The following is a 14,122-nucleotide window of genomic DNA, read 5'->3' on the forward strand; positions in this document are numbered from 1 at the left end:
TGGGTGGCCAACTCCCACCCACATTCGCGCACACATGGCACGGGTTTCACGGGTTGCCTGGCTCTGGTACCTTTTGCCACGGTCAGGGTGATAAAAACGGAGGCTGCTCTCTTCCCTTTGATGCTTTAGGAACCTGTGGGAGCAAGGTGCACCCCTCTGAGTATCAGTGACGACAAGTGAGTAAGCAATTTCAAGTTTGCAACCCACACTTGTCCTCTTTCCTTACTTTGAACTAAAACGCGAGCAGACTCAACTCCCCTAGTCACTGCCAGACTTTTAAAACTCGTCTTTCTGTTCCCGTGAGCCAACCCAGACGAACGAGTTACGGGTAAACTCTGCCTCCTCGCCCAGCCGGTGCCCAGACGCGAGCGGCGGCGCTTGCTTGCGACAGCCGGCCGAGGCCCGGAGGCCGCGCCCGCTCTCCGCTCGAGGCGGCTCCAAGGTGACGCGGCCGCCTCCTCCCCTCAAAGGCGGGGCTGGCGCGGACCGGGGAAGTCGGGCGGCCCTTGGCCTGGCCCCGGTCCCCGCCGGTCCCGGCTGCTCCCCGCGCGTGCGAGCGGCAGGTGAGGGGCGCGCGCCGGCCCCTCCGCAGCGCCCAGGACGCCGCCTCGGACAGGTGAGGGCGGTGCCAGGCTCACCTGGCAGCGCACGCGGTGGGGGTACAGGGAGTGGAGGGGAACCAGGGTCGCCGCGTGCTCTTTCTGCGGGCGGCTGCCTGCTTTCAACAGAAGTGGGGAGATGGGGATTTCCCGTCCAGGGGAGCTCCTACCCCGGAGCTGCTGGTACAAAGGTCAGAAATGTGTGCCGAGGCCAGGAGGCAGCAGTCGGAGCCGTGGAGCGCTGGAGAGCGCACTGGGGGAGGGCAGCCTGCGCCAGGATTTCTTTGCATCCTAAAGGACACGTATTTGGTCTCCTCGGGGCGCAGCGGAGTTGGTCAGGGACCGTCATCACCGGGTCTCTCTCTGCAGAGGTCAGTTCCTCCCTTGTGTCGGATTTGATGCGCTCTCTTCGCGGTGACCTGGAGATTCAAGTTTGGTTCCTTGCGCAGACGTTTGCTCTGCCCCAGGAGAGCAGAAAGCCTTAGGATAATTGTGTACAGCGTCTTGTCACATTAAAAAAAAAAAATACAGTGATGGTGGTGGTGAACTTGAGAGGCAATTGCTTCCGCAATTAGTTCCCCAGCCCACTGTCCATTTGTTAGGCAAATGGTGCGCTGATGGCTTTTAAAAGTGGTTGGGTTTCCGTAAACTAGATAAAGACATCTGAACGAACTCTCTGCGATGCCTGAGGGTTTCAGCCGCGTGCTTGCGTGAGTATGCTCTGGAACTTACTTCGGCCGGGACCACTTCTAGTTACCCGTTTCCCTCTGCGCCTGGGACTTTAGGAAACCTGCTTCTGCGACACTGAGTCGCAAACAGGTCTATGAATTCTGATTTCTATTAGCATTCATTTTTCTCCTGGGTCAGCTGCATTTGAGTGTTAACAGATATTTGTTGTACGCCTGCTCAGGGGGAACCCTGGAGGGCCAGGCTGGCGCGCTGTTTGGTAGCACAGGTGTTGATACAAAGGGGATTATCAGAGCACGTGTTCCTCACAGGTGGATGTGCAGAAAGAGACCAAGGGCACATTGTGCCTTTGTCTCCGCGGCACCTCTTTAATCTCTGGTAATAAGCATTTAAATGCTGGGAGAATGTAAATCTTTGAAGAATATCTGTCATCAGCCTGGTCTGTCATCCAAAGTGACAAGGATTATCAAAACCATCCTTAAAATAAGGTTCCTAAGAATCACCTCTGTGCCGAGCACCATGCTAGGCACTTCATCTGGGGCGCATAAAATGTACAAAGTGGATAGTACTTTCCCTGTACTGATGAGGAACCGAGGCAGAGAGGAATCCAGCGATTTGTTTAAGGTAACTGGTGGACCTGGGAGTTCAATGTGGATATTTCTAAGTGCAGAGGCCATGCTTTTTCATTGTTCCATGCTGCTGTGAGACAGATAGTGTAAATAAGGCAGGTTTAATGGATGTAAGAATTCAAATTTATATTCATAAAGCAATCCATGTCCTGGGAGTTAAAGTAACCGTCACGAATAAAATGAGCACTGTTTTCATTCTACTTGAGTGGTTAAACTATGAAAATCTAGGACAAGATGAACAGCTATTTTTAAAATATAAAATTTATTGAGTGTCTTCCTTAACATTTTTTTCAGAACCTAATATATCCAAGTGTGACAAGTTACCAAAACTTTATATTTATTCCTTGTGTATTACACATTCAGGTAACCCCTGATTTTCACATTATTCTTGTACTTTAACATATTTTAGCTTGATTTCTTTCCATAGCTTCCACGTGAATAGAGGCCACTATTTTCACCCAAAAAGGACTCTGTGTGTATAAATCTAAAATCATACATGAATATGTCTAATATTTATTTTAAAAGATATATCTATTTTTCCTTAAATCTATTTCTAGAAGTGTGGAGTCCCACAATGAGCTTATTTGACAAGGAATCTTAAAGTTTCTAATTTAGTCTTTGAGTAAACGATCCATAACAGCTCACCTGACAATCTCTTAATGTGTATGTAAACCACAAAAGTGACTTTCAAGTTAAAATTATTATCCTGTATAGGATGTGAATGAAAATAGTGCTTAGAATTTTAAATAATATTTCCCAACATGGAGAGCCCTTGCTTTTTTAAAACTTTCCTTTTCACTGTTGGTAATTACATACAAAAGTGGAGGGGTTTCAGATTTAAATTACCTTACAGGTTGAAGAAAGTGTTTTTTGTTGAAGAAAGGCTTTTTGCCTGTGTTGGGAGGATCCGGTAGGATATTCTGCCTGTATCGTGCTTGGCATAAGTTTTTTCTCTGTATTCAGTTGACAGTGAAATCAACAAGACACCGTGAATCCTTTTTAGGAGCATTTGAAATGCTGCCCAGAAGGCGTTTACGAAAGTGTGCTGCGCTTGGTTAAGATGCTGTAATCAAGGGGCAGAGTGGGTGATGAGTTAGAGAAATTCCCAGCAAAGCCTGAGGGCCAAGGAGCAGAGGATGCCCCAGGTGTGAAACAGGCAGATCCAGATGTTGTGAGACCTGAAAGGTAAACGATTTGGGGATCCTCTTTAAGAAAATAATACAAAATTAGTTATGACAGTGAATGCTTGTTTAGAATGGAAAAAGCGATTACAACCATATGCTGGAGATTTCTGTCTCTTTCTGCTGAGCTCTTTTTGGGCGGTTTACCAGAAATACTTACATAAAAAGCCTTCCTGATTGCACCCTTCTCCGTGAGAACACTCAGCATCTCCCAGCGGCCTGTAGCTCTCGGAGGGGCCTATTCCAGTGAGAGGCCGGACGCTGAAGCTCCACTGCCTTCAAAGAGAGAGAGGGCCACTTGTGGTTGGAGGTAAAGAACTCGTGGTCCACTGAGCAGAGAAGAAGCTGCTGGCTGGGGTGGGAGGAATCCTAGGCTCATCGGGGACTTGGGACAGTTCATGTCCAGTGAACAGTTCTGAGAAAAAAATCCCTGGTCTCTAAGACCTTCCAGTTGGGTTGTTTCTCCAAGGATGCCTTTGGCCATTGGCTCTCCCAGTTTTCAATCTATCGGTCACCATTTATTGAGAGTTTCCTACGTGCTGCATAAGGGAAGGCCCTGATTGCCAGGGAGCTCCTAGTCTCATGGAGCTGATTTCACTGACGACAGTACAGTGCTGTCCATGCTGGTGTAGAGGCCTGGGGGGCTCCTGATGCTGAGTTTGGAATTCTTGGTGGAGTTACTGAGTTGAGCTAGTCCGGGAAGAGCATACTCAGTGTGTAGAAGGCCGTAGAAAGCCCTGGATGTTTGGATCCGCACACTCTCCTCCACTGATGCAGTGAGGCCTCCTTAGTCAGTCTTTCTCAACATGTCCTTCCAGCCCAGCAGAACCCACATACTTGAGATTAACTTGTTAGAAATGCACAGTCTCAGGCCCTGCTCCAGCCCCCTGAATCAAAAGCTCGGTGTCTGGAGCATAGCAATCTGGGTCTTAAGGTTTCCCGATGATTCTGGTGCATGCTAAAGCTTGAGAACCACTGCTGTTAGTATTTAAGAGCACTGGTAGGACATAGAGTCCTCTGTGGAGATGGAAGGAGAGGAATGAGATGAATACTAATGCTAATGTATTATTATTGTAATATAATTACAGTTTATATTACTATCGCCGACATCGAGCCTCAGATTGTGCCAGGCGTTGTGCTAAGAAATATTAACTCTTATAATGATTACTACAACCCCATGAAGCAGGGCTATTATCACCTCCATTTAAGTGTGAGAACACTGAGGCACTGAGAGACAAGGATATTGTCCTAGGTCACACAACTGGAAAGCTGTTCAGCCAGGATTCAAATGTAGGCAGTCTGGTTCCAGCACCTTCTCTCCCATCCTGCCCGGGAGGGTTTTCATCGATGTTATTGTTATCTGTTGGCACTGTGGGAGAGGTCGGGAAGGCAGGCCTGGAACTGCTTGGATGACCCTATTTAACAACCTTAGTCATTTGCTGACCACTCGGGGTTAACGCCTTTTTCTTTAAGGACTAACTGCCAGGTTAGCAAGGATGTTCTTGTCATTCACTCCTAGTGCAAATTTTTAAAGCTTCATAACCAAAGGGACACGATTGCATATATAGGATTGCATAACATGGAAGTGTCTCTTTCCTCAGCATGATTATGGACTCACGTGGATTTCCCCAGTGGATGATTGTGGAAGGTGGCCTTGTTTCAGAATACTGGCATTTGATCTGGATATTAGCATGGGGCCTTTCTTCTAAAGGCCAACCCCTTCCCCAAGCCACAGAGGACTTGATGGTATGTTTGTCCATTATGTCTTAGAGGTATCTAGAAGAGCTGTGCTTTGCATGTTCACAGTTTTTTTTTTTTCTGAAAACAATTGTTCTACGCGATTCTATACACTTTATCATGGAATAGCTCTATCATGTCAGGCAGCCTGAGTAAGAATATACAGCTATAGATATGAGTACATGTGTGAGTGTGTAGAATGTTGGTTTGCCTTTGGATGTGAACCTCAGCTTATTGAGTCTTCACTTCTTCAGAGACATATGTTTAGAATTTAATTCTAGGAGTACTAGCTGTCTCATTCATGCATTCATTCATTCCTATGGTCACCACTGTATTTCCTCCCAGTGCCTGGCATTAACGCCTGACGTTAACGATTCCCCCCAGACTAGTGGGGATAAACTTGCTCTGCCAGGTTATGGGTGAATAGAGTTAGATGCCCTAAGTCTGTCAGTGAGTCAGTGGGAGAGGAGTTAAGAAGTTATCCTAGTTCAGGAGCGAGGTTATAGGGCTGGGCTTAAGGTGGTAGGGAGGCAGGGGCGTGGGGCAAGTTGAGCCATATCTAGGAGATTACAGAGGTGACCAGGTGGAGGTGGGAGAGGAGCGAGAGGGAGTGTCGGGCTGAGGTTTGTACCTTGGGCCCCTGGGTTGGTGCCAGTAACACAAGTTAGAACTAGAGAAGAGTGTTTTCAGAAAATAATGAGTTTCGTGGACAATGTGAGTTTGAAATGTCTGGATGACTCCAAGGTGGAGGTTTGGGGTGGATAATTGGGTAGGATGAGGGCCTGCATCCAGGAAAAAGCTCTGCAATACAGAGATTTGAAAGAACTGGTTTCTAGGTGGTCGTTGAATAATTGACTAATTATCAACTGATTGAATAATAAAGTTGACATAACAACCAAGTAATCCAACGGATGGAATAATATCAACAATTGAATTATGCTGTCTCCTAAGGAGAGTGGGGCAGTGAGAAGCAGGTCATGAAGGAAATGTGCCCTTTTCTTCTGGCCAGGCAGGAGAGGAACAGATTCCAATTCCTTTGATGTGAAAGGGGTTTACTTATGCTCCTTCTTTTGAGGGTAGAGAGGAATTCTCCACTCCCTTTGGCCTTTAACATGTTTGATAGCCTGACCTCTGGCCCACGGGAGGAGGTCCTCAAGGTGGAAAAACAAACAAGAGGAAGCTGGAGTCTTACAAGGGGCTTGTTGAAAACTGTTTTTTAGAATTTGAGTCCATGTAATTGTCACAAGGTAAAATGCTTACCATCAATCCTCTTAATTTGTTCTTCTCCATTATTAAAAACACTCACTTAGGGGGGCCAGCCCCATGGCTGAGTGGTTAAGTTTGCACACTCTGCCTTCGCAGCTCGGGGTTTTGCTGCTTGAGTTCCTGGGCGTGGACCTAGCACAGCTCATCGAGCCATGCTGAGGCGGCGTCCCACATAGCAGGACCAGAAGGACCTACAACTAGAATATACAACTATGTACTGGGGGACTTTGAAGAGATGAAGAAAAAAGAAAAACACTCACTAATTATTTTTGTACTATATCATGTTTGTTGTAAATGAATCATGTCATTTTGTATGTCATGCAGAGGGGCCAGTGTTATTTTGTAACTACTGCTATACAAATGTCACAAGATTCATTTTTGTGGAGAAAATGTAGGCTTTCTTAGGTGCTCAGAGTTAAGCTGAAGGCTTGTTTAAAATGTGTTAAAAAGTAGCTGAAATGAATATTTGTTCTTTTGTCCTAAAGTGATTAATTGAGCATGTATTATGCATGCTATGTGCTGGAGTTTTCGTTGTGAATAAAACAGACAGCTCCCTGTCCCCTTAGAGCTTAAGTTTAGAGCGCAAGTCAGCTTAACAAGTGAGTAGAATCAAGTGTGCTGTTTGCTAAGGATGAGGCACTAGGGGCTGTGGGAGCAAGTGGGACGGCGGCTGCCAGAGGCAGGGCTGCCTCTGCTTAGCCAGCAGTGGGCAAAGCCTCCTGTGGGCAGGGCCATCAGCACAGAGAAGGTTTGGAAAGAAGAGAGAGATTGTTTTGAGAAATTGATGGCTGCTTCTTTTGAGGAAGTGATGTTTAGAATAACCTGTTTCAGCTCTGAAATTAAAAGTCAGCTAATAAACCAGAACGTTCATGAGAGATCTGTGAACTGATCAGGAAAACCAAAAAAGAAAGTGTTGTACTTGTCTGTGTGACTGTGACTGTGTTCAGATCCAAGAGGCAACCAAGGTGACAGTACAAAAAAACCAAAACAAAAATAATGATCGTGTAATATTTTTGGTGGTGGGGGGCACTATTTTTAGCATTATGGAAGATGTTGGGGTTCCGTCTGAGAACTTCTGTAGCTTATCAGAAAAGAACGTTGTGTTGCCTGAATCACAGTAACCACCGTTATCGCTATAATAGTCTTGCCTAGTGTAAAAGATTTCATTTAATAAAATTAGCTTAGCTTTCTAGGCTTGTAGTCTGGAAATGACCTTTGGGGTCAGCTCTCCCACCTCCTGGTGTCCTCTCATGACGGAGCCAGGGCCCAGAGGTGCTGCAGGCTTGCTTACCTGCACGTGGTCAGTTGGTAACAAAGTCTGTTGGTAAAATGGGTTGTTGTTCTTTGTCCTACCGTGACATGCTTCACTTGAACGTTTCTTGTCTGTTCCTGGAAGAGCCCCTGTAATTAACTGTCTCTGTGTTCTCCGAGTCTTTATCTGCACAGAGCTCCTTACCCTTTCTTCCGTATTTCCTCCTTGGTGTGTGTGTCGTGTGCTTTGTTCCTACATAGTTCAGTGTTTTGAATTTTGTAGGAATCCTTTGCAGAAGTTGCCTTCAGCGTTTTAGGCCTGTCTAAACAGGTAGAATTTCTCTGATGTTTCTTTCATTCTCTTAAGTCTCATGTGATCTGGCCCAGAGACATTTAGCTTTAGCCAGGAATGAGAAAGACGGTTCTCAGAAAGTTTCCTGTGTTAATATTGACCAGAAGCCATGGCAGAACCGAGAAGCTACATGAGGAATTGGTTTTAAATACCCTGAACTATTTATGGGACAAAGAAAGTTTGAAAGCATAGGTGTGGCCCTGGTCATTAATCACAGACGGGTATTCAGTTACTTTATTACTTCCAGTCCAACTTCCAACCTTCTGTGAACTTCTAGCTTTCTCGCCATGAACTCAAGATCCTAAATCACTAACTTATTTCTTAGTTTTGGGTTCACTTGCCAATATGTGCGTTTTCACTGATAATGTTTTTTTTTTCCTTTAGTGGAAGAAGCTTTTTGCTTTTCCTGGTTTACAGGACATACAGACTGAGCTGTGGTGTATTTTGTTTAGCGTGCCAGCTACCTGACGTTGCTGAGTTTCTACTAGGTGGCAGCATTTTCTTACTCTAATCCTCTCAGGAACCCTGCTGGGTAGAAGCCATCCCCACTTTATAGAACAGAACACTGAGACTCAGAGAAGCCCGGCAAGTTGTACAGGGTCACCCAATTGGATGGAATTTTACTTTTTGCCCCTACTATTCCATTCCGAGCCAGTGTTATTTCAACCATTCCTCTCTGTCTGGCTTCCCAGGAAAGGTGTTTAACCACAGGACTAGAGAGTCATTCCAACTAAGATTCCAGGAATTTCTCTGCCTCCTGGGGTTGGACGCAGCTGCTCTGCACATTCCCCAGGGTGAAGGCAGAGTTGACACCCTTTACCACAGAGGCCACTTTCAAAAGCTGGGTCGCTGAAGCCCTGGCATCCTGCTAAACCCTGTTCTGGAGATAGAGTTGGCATGGTCTTGCTAAATATATCACTTTAGAGCAATTTCCTGCCAGAAGATTGTGTATACATGTAGCTGGATATTCTGGAAAGGTCTGTCTCCTTCATCTGACCCAAGTAATGCCTTAAACACATAATTGTTGTAATAGACTGGTGGAGCAAAGCAAGCAGTCACTTAGTTCTGAACACCATCCTTCATCCCTGAATTTTCACAAAACTACCTCACAGTGTTTTTATGTTTTTAAATTGATGTAAGCTTTTAAATACGTACAGATGTTGACATTTCAAAACTCAGATAAAATTCCTGTGGTGCTGTTGATCGGATCTAGGTGGTTTTTTGTTATTTATCCTTTTGTTTATTTATCAGCATTGGGCTAGTTTATCACATGAGATCTTTTAAGGGTTCGCAGTATACAAATGAGGTTGCTATTCTGGTCCATGCGGTCTTGGAGAAGCTGGAGTTACTTCTGCTGGATGTTCTGCTTATCCCCATGGGCGCTTCTGAGACACTGCCCAGGAACCCTTGTTTAGTCTGGACATAGAGCCTGTGGCCTCTTAGGACATGGTAGCAGATGCTGAAGCTGCTGTGGTGGCAGTGAGAAGTGGGTGGATGTCACTAAAGTTCCCTAGCACCGTGCAATCTGATGTCCCATGCACAGCCTGTGAGTAGAGCACTCGTCAGTGTTGTCTGCATTCATGCCAGTAGGAAGCCAGTCCTTTTACCATATGCAATGAATGGTAAATTGGTCTTTTTGGTTAAAATAATTTTTAATGTCAATTTTACTGCTCAATTCTGCATATCTTGTCGGTGTGGTTTTTGGCAGTTTCTGGTTTGTGCTAACAGCCTGAATCTGGCCACTTCCAACACGAGCCCCTGCCTGTGAAATGTTGTTTTCTGCTAGTGGCTGTGGGTCAGAGATAAGTGACTTAGGACTGAAAGAGAATTGGTTTTATTGTTGCTTTTAACATTATGTGATAAAGCGTAGTGCACTTACACACACACCCCTGTTTACACTGTGTGTTGATATATGAATATATATTTTTTTCTGGAAATGAGCACTAGAAACTTACTCGTGGGTCCTTCATGGAGATGGGCTAGTCTGGGCTGAGTCATCTTTCATCACGTGCGTCCCTTCACCATTACAATTTCCTAAAGACATCCCTTGAAAAAATACTGCCAGGGTAATTTGGATGGTGAGCTAGCAGGCCTTTTTTTGTTGTCTTTAAAATGTCATTTCAAAAAGTCATCCTTGGACATGAGAATACTAAAAATATTTTCAATTTGTTTAACATTTTAAAGCTTTTAAAGTCTTTGGTATTTGTTATCAGATTTTGTCAGCCAAACATCTTCCCTGAAATCAGAAGAACTAGCAGAGCGTGGTAGTTGAAATGATTAAGGAGAGGAAAGTTTCCAGATTATTCTATCCACCCAGCAAGGCTTCCCGGAGGCCACCTCTGATGAGGCAGCTGTAGGATGGGACCACTTCAGAAACTTCCACCCCAGCAAGCCAGCATGGAGGCCAGCGCCATGACTCCCTTAACCCGCCATGACCTATTTCCTGGGAAGAGCCCGCACTTTCGAGTCAGACAAACGTGGGCTCAAATATCCCCTCCACCATTTGTAGGACTTTAACGTCTCCCACGCTTGGGCTTCTCATTTGTCAAATGGAGATGAAAATACTTACCTTGGGAGGCTGTGAATATTAGTAATAGTCCCTGCAGTCTGCCTTGTGTATAGTAGGTACTTCATAAATTCCTGTTATTCAAGGAGAAGAGGGAGTCTGGCTACATGGGAGGAAGTAAGCCTGCAGAGGTTTACATAAGCGAGTACCCTCGAGGTTATGGCAGCTTTTCCTCTGAGATCAGCCACCTCCGCACTGCTGATCTTTTGTTCTGCATTTTCTTCTAACCAGAAGAAGAAGAAGAAAGGGTAGGAAAGGAAACATCAGTAGCAGCTGCTACTCAATCACACTGTTTCCAAAAATAACCCGAGACATATATAGGGAGCAACAAAAATGATCTAATTTAGACTATTTTGCCCAACTTGAGGCCATTCTCTTTAGAGATGAGACAGTACCCGTCCTTTTTTTTTTTAACTTTAGATTTTTACTTTCACTTTTCAGGTGTTTTTCCCTTTTGCATTTTTAAGATGGTTTTGAGGTCAGAAAGCAGATATTGGAGATGCACACGTTCTATTGACTGTGCTGGGTTTAGCATTTTCTTGGTGATTACGGTATAATTTGATGAAAGCCCAGCCACTCCTCAGGGAAACCTCAGAATGTTTCCTAAATATATATGGATGAAAGAATACCTTGGAAGGCTTTCTTTGGAAGGCGACACCAAATCAGTGGCATCATTGGCCTCACTTGCCTACATTTCTGATTGCCAAAAAGAAAGAAAGAAAAAAAAAGCATTGATTAGCTATGATTCCCTGTTTAAATGGGGCAACACGGAAAATAGAAGTGGTTCCTAGTTTTGAAAAGCTTATCTCCTAGGAGAATCAAGATGCATCTTCATGGAAAGATTATTAGTGGTACCCTCTTGGGAGCAGAGAGGATGTTAAAGGTGGGCAACATTTCTTGAGGCTGATGAGCGGAGGGAAAATGTAACAAGTCTGGAAGGATGAGGAGGAAGTGACTCTCAAGGTCTTGTTGGGGTCCCTGGGGAGAGATGGACACTGTTGATCTCTGCTCCTCTCACTGTGTGTGGCTTCCTGGAACTTCCCTGAAGGACACTTTGCAACGCTGCTCGTTTAGGACCGGATACTGTGAAGCAGGAAATTAGGTGACAGAGACTGAGGAGCGAGGTGGCGTAAAGATCAAGCATGGAATTGGGGTGCTGGCCTGAATTGAATCTTGGCTCTGTTACATATTATCTGTGTGATACACTAAGCAAGTTCCTTGAGCTTCCCATGCCTCAGTTTACCCATCAGTGAAATAAATCTTTAATGGTACCTCCCTTATAAAGTTATGAGGATTAAATGACAGGTACCTAAAGCTCTGGGTATGCCATGCCTGATGCATCTCGTGCCACATGTGAGGAGTAAGTGCTGCTTCTCCTGTTTTCCCACTGACCTTTTAGCTTTAATGAGTTACCATGCATCACGTTTGCCTATCTTAATAAAGCCTAATGATTGCTTCCTATTTAAAAACTCATTTGCAGTCTTTTAGCCCAGTGGGAAGATTTGTTTGGATCCTTCTGATCACTCCAAGCCTTTTCCTAGCTGATATTCTAGAAAATGAGTTGCAAAGTGCCCGGGATGAGAGACTGTAGAAAATCGGGAAAGTTCATTTGGGAATTATCAATTTAAGCTGTTATATGATAGTGTCCACTTCATCGAGCCGACACTGGCATTGATGGAATCAGAGCAGTGGGGGAAAATCGATGTAACCTTTTTAAAACATAGATGGTTTTAATATTGATAATAGTGTTCTTTACCTTTTCATTTGAGAGATGCTGCTATAATGGAATGCCTTATAAATACTAATGTGTGCTGACTACATTCTGATGGTGAGGAACTTCTTTGGGTATTTTGAGACAAAAAGTTCTATGATCTGGGCAAATGTCACTTTAATGCATCACTAACAGGTTAGAAATACATTCTTCAAATAAATCATATTTCACATGAGTGTAGGAAATATTCGTTAATCTGTATGTTCAAACTCTTCCTTAACTCCCAGGCAAGGAAAGGCTGGCGAGTGTGTGTGATTCATTTTAATTCATTAGCCACAGTTTTCCTCATTTGATTCAGACACTTGGATAGGTTCAGAGGTGATTGAAAGCTCATAAGTCAGTGCCTCTTGAATGCCTCTTGGGGGCCTCACCTGTTGCCTTTTGTTGGTCCTGATGTGCTGGGGAACACAGCTGTCTCCAGGATGCTCAGGATTAAAAAGCATCTTGAGGGGCCGGCCCAGTGGCATAGTGGTTAAGTTTGTGTGCTCGCTTCAGTGGCCTGGGGTTCGCAGGTTCGGATCCTTGGTGCCGACCTAGCACGACTCGTCAAGCCACGCTATGGTGGCGTCCCACGCAAAACAGAGGAAGATTGGCATAGATGTTAGCTCAGACACAATCTTCCTCAAGCAAAAAGAGGAAGAATAGATGTTTGCTCAGGGCCAGTCTTCCTCACACACACAAGAAAAAGCATCTTGGCTTACTGAAATCCAAATGCTGATGGCAAGAGAGGAAAGGAGGCTGGGTTTGTAGGCCTTTGCAGTCATGCCCAGTTCTAGAATCCATCAGTTCTTGGTTGATAGTTTCAGAGTTCACTTACGTGAGCTTTGTCCTGTGAAGTTCAAGGGCCCCATTGTCACCTTGTTGACTGTGATTGTGTAAAGGTGATAAGAGGACTGGATCGTCCCATTATGAAATGATTGGGGAAAACCAGAGGGGAGGCACAGGCCGATAAAATGTGCTCCATCCTCACCATGGTTACGCCCAGGCCTCTAATGAAGCTGTGTCGGGACTCGTGGTCAGGGCTGATTCAATGCTCTGAATGTGGTGCGTGAAGCTGCTCAGACACCATACCACAGAGCAATAAAGACATTACCCAACATTATTTAATAATTAAACATTTATTAAAAAGCTTAATAATTGTGAGGCTTTATAGGTTGATGGGATACACATACTGGTTTCCAGGCAGGCTTGGATTTCTGGTAATCAGTCATGCTAGTAGTAGAAGGAATTGCCCTCTGAATTCATTCATTCATGCATACAGGCGGTCATTCATTCCATCAAAACGTAACTGCTATGTGCCAGGTATTGTTCTAAGTGCTGACGATGCAGAGGTGGGCAAATACAGTCCCATCTCAGTAGAGGACTTAATTATTGTGGGGGGTGGGAGGTGGATTGGGGGGAACAAGTAAACCAACTAATGAGATAATTTTGATCAGGGGAAGCCATGATGAATGTCAGGCATGGCCAGAGATTATGGCACAGAAAGGCAGCCTCATAGTAGAGGGTCAGGGTCGGGCTTGCTAAAGAGATGATGCTCGGTCTGGGACCTGCAAACAGCCTGGAGAGAACAGACTGTGTAACCAACTGCCCCAAACCCAAAACACCCAAGTCCTTAACTTCACCCCAGATGTTTACTGCACCTATTTTCTCCTTGTTCCGCGGCTGCAGGTTCTCCTTCCTTCGGGCATTCCTGTTAGACCTGGTAAGGCCGAACATCCTGGAGATGATGGCCTCTCCCAGGCGGGGTCTTCACTGTGAGGCTGTGGGCCTTCCTCCTTGGACACAGCCCAAGTCGACTGAACTTTGCACCTAATGGGGACCTTCTTCTGGGTTTACTTTCTGATGACACTCGCTGCTTAGGTTAGCCTGGAGCCTGCTTTAACTTTCCTTTCATGCCTAAAACATATGTAATTTCACCTGATGCTTTTAGCTTTCTGTAAATGACACTCTGGCCTGACATAGTCTCACACCATCCAGATTCTGCCCACTTGTGTCGAGACATCTGCTGGAAATGAGAGCTTCCTCTTCTTTCAGTCTGACTCTTTTCAACTATGGATTATTTTTAGACTTTTTCTATCATTTA

At 45.0% G+C, this 14,122-nt stretch overlaps 1 protein-coding gene across 6 annotated transcripts in view; it reads left to right on the forward strand.

Annotated features, from left to right (window-relative positions):
- The first annotated feature begins 285 nt into the window (after window positions 1-285).
- MCTP2 (multiple C2 and transmembrane domain containing 2) overlaps window positions 286-14,122 on the forward strand; it is a 223,110-nt gene continuing 209,273 nt past the window's right edge. For 2 of the 6 annotated variants that reach the window (XM_005602819.4, XM_070267404.1), the window contains exon 1: window positions 357-616. The gene's annotated coding sequence lies outside the window, so the exon portion shown is untranslated. Of the gene's footprint in view, window positions 971-990; window positions 1,310-14,122 lie in introns of those variants that run through there. The other 4 variants (XM_001488295.5, XM_023650924.2, XM_070267418.1 and 1 more) reach the window with 4 other exon arrangements.

The sequence above is a fragment of the Equus caballus genome, chromosome 1 (genome assembly GCF_041296265.1).
Source record: "Equus caballus isolate H_3958 breed thoroughbred chromosome 1, TB-T2T, whole genome shotgun sequence".
NCBI lineage: Eukaryota > Metazoa > Chordata > Mammalia > Perissodactyla > Equidae > Equus > Equus caballus.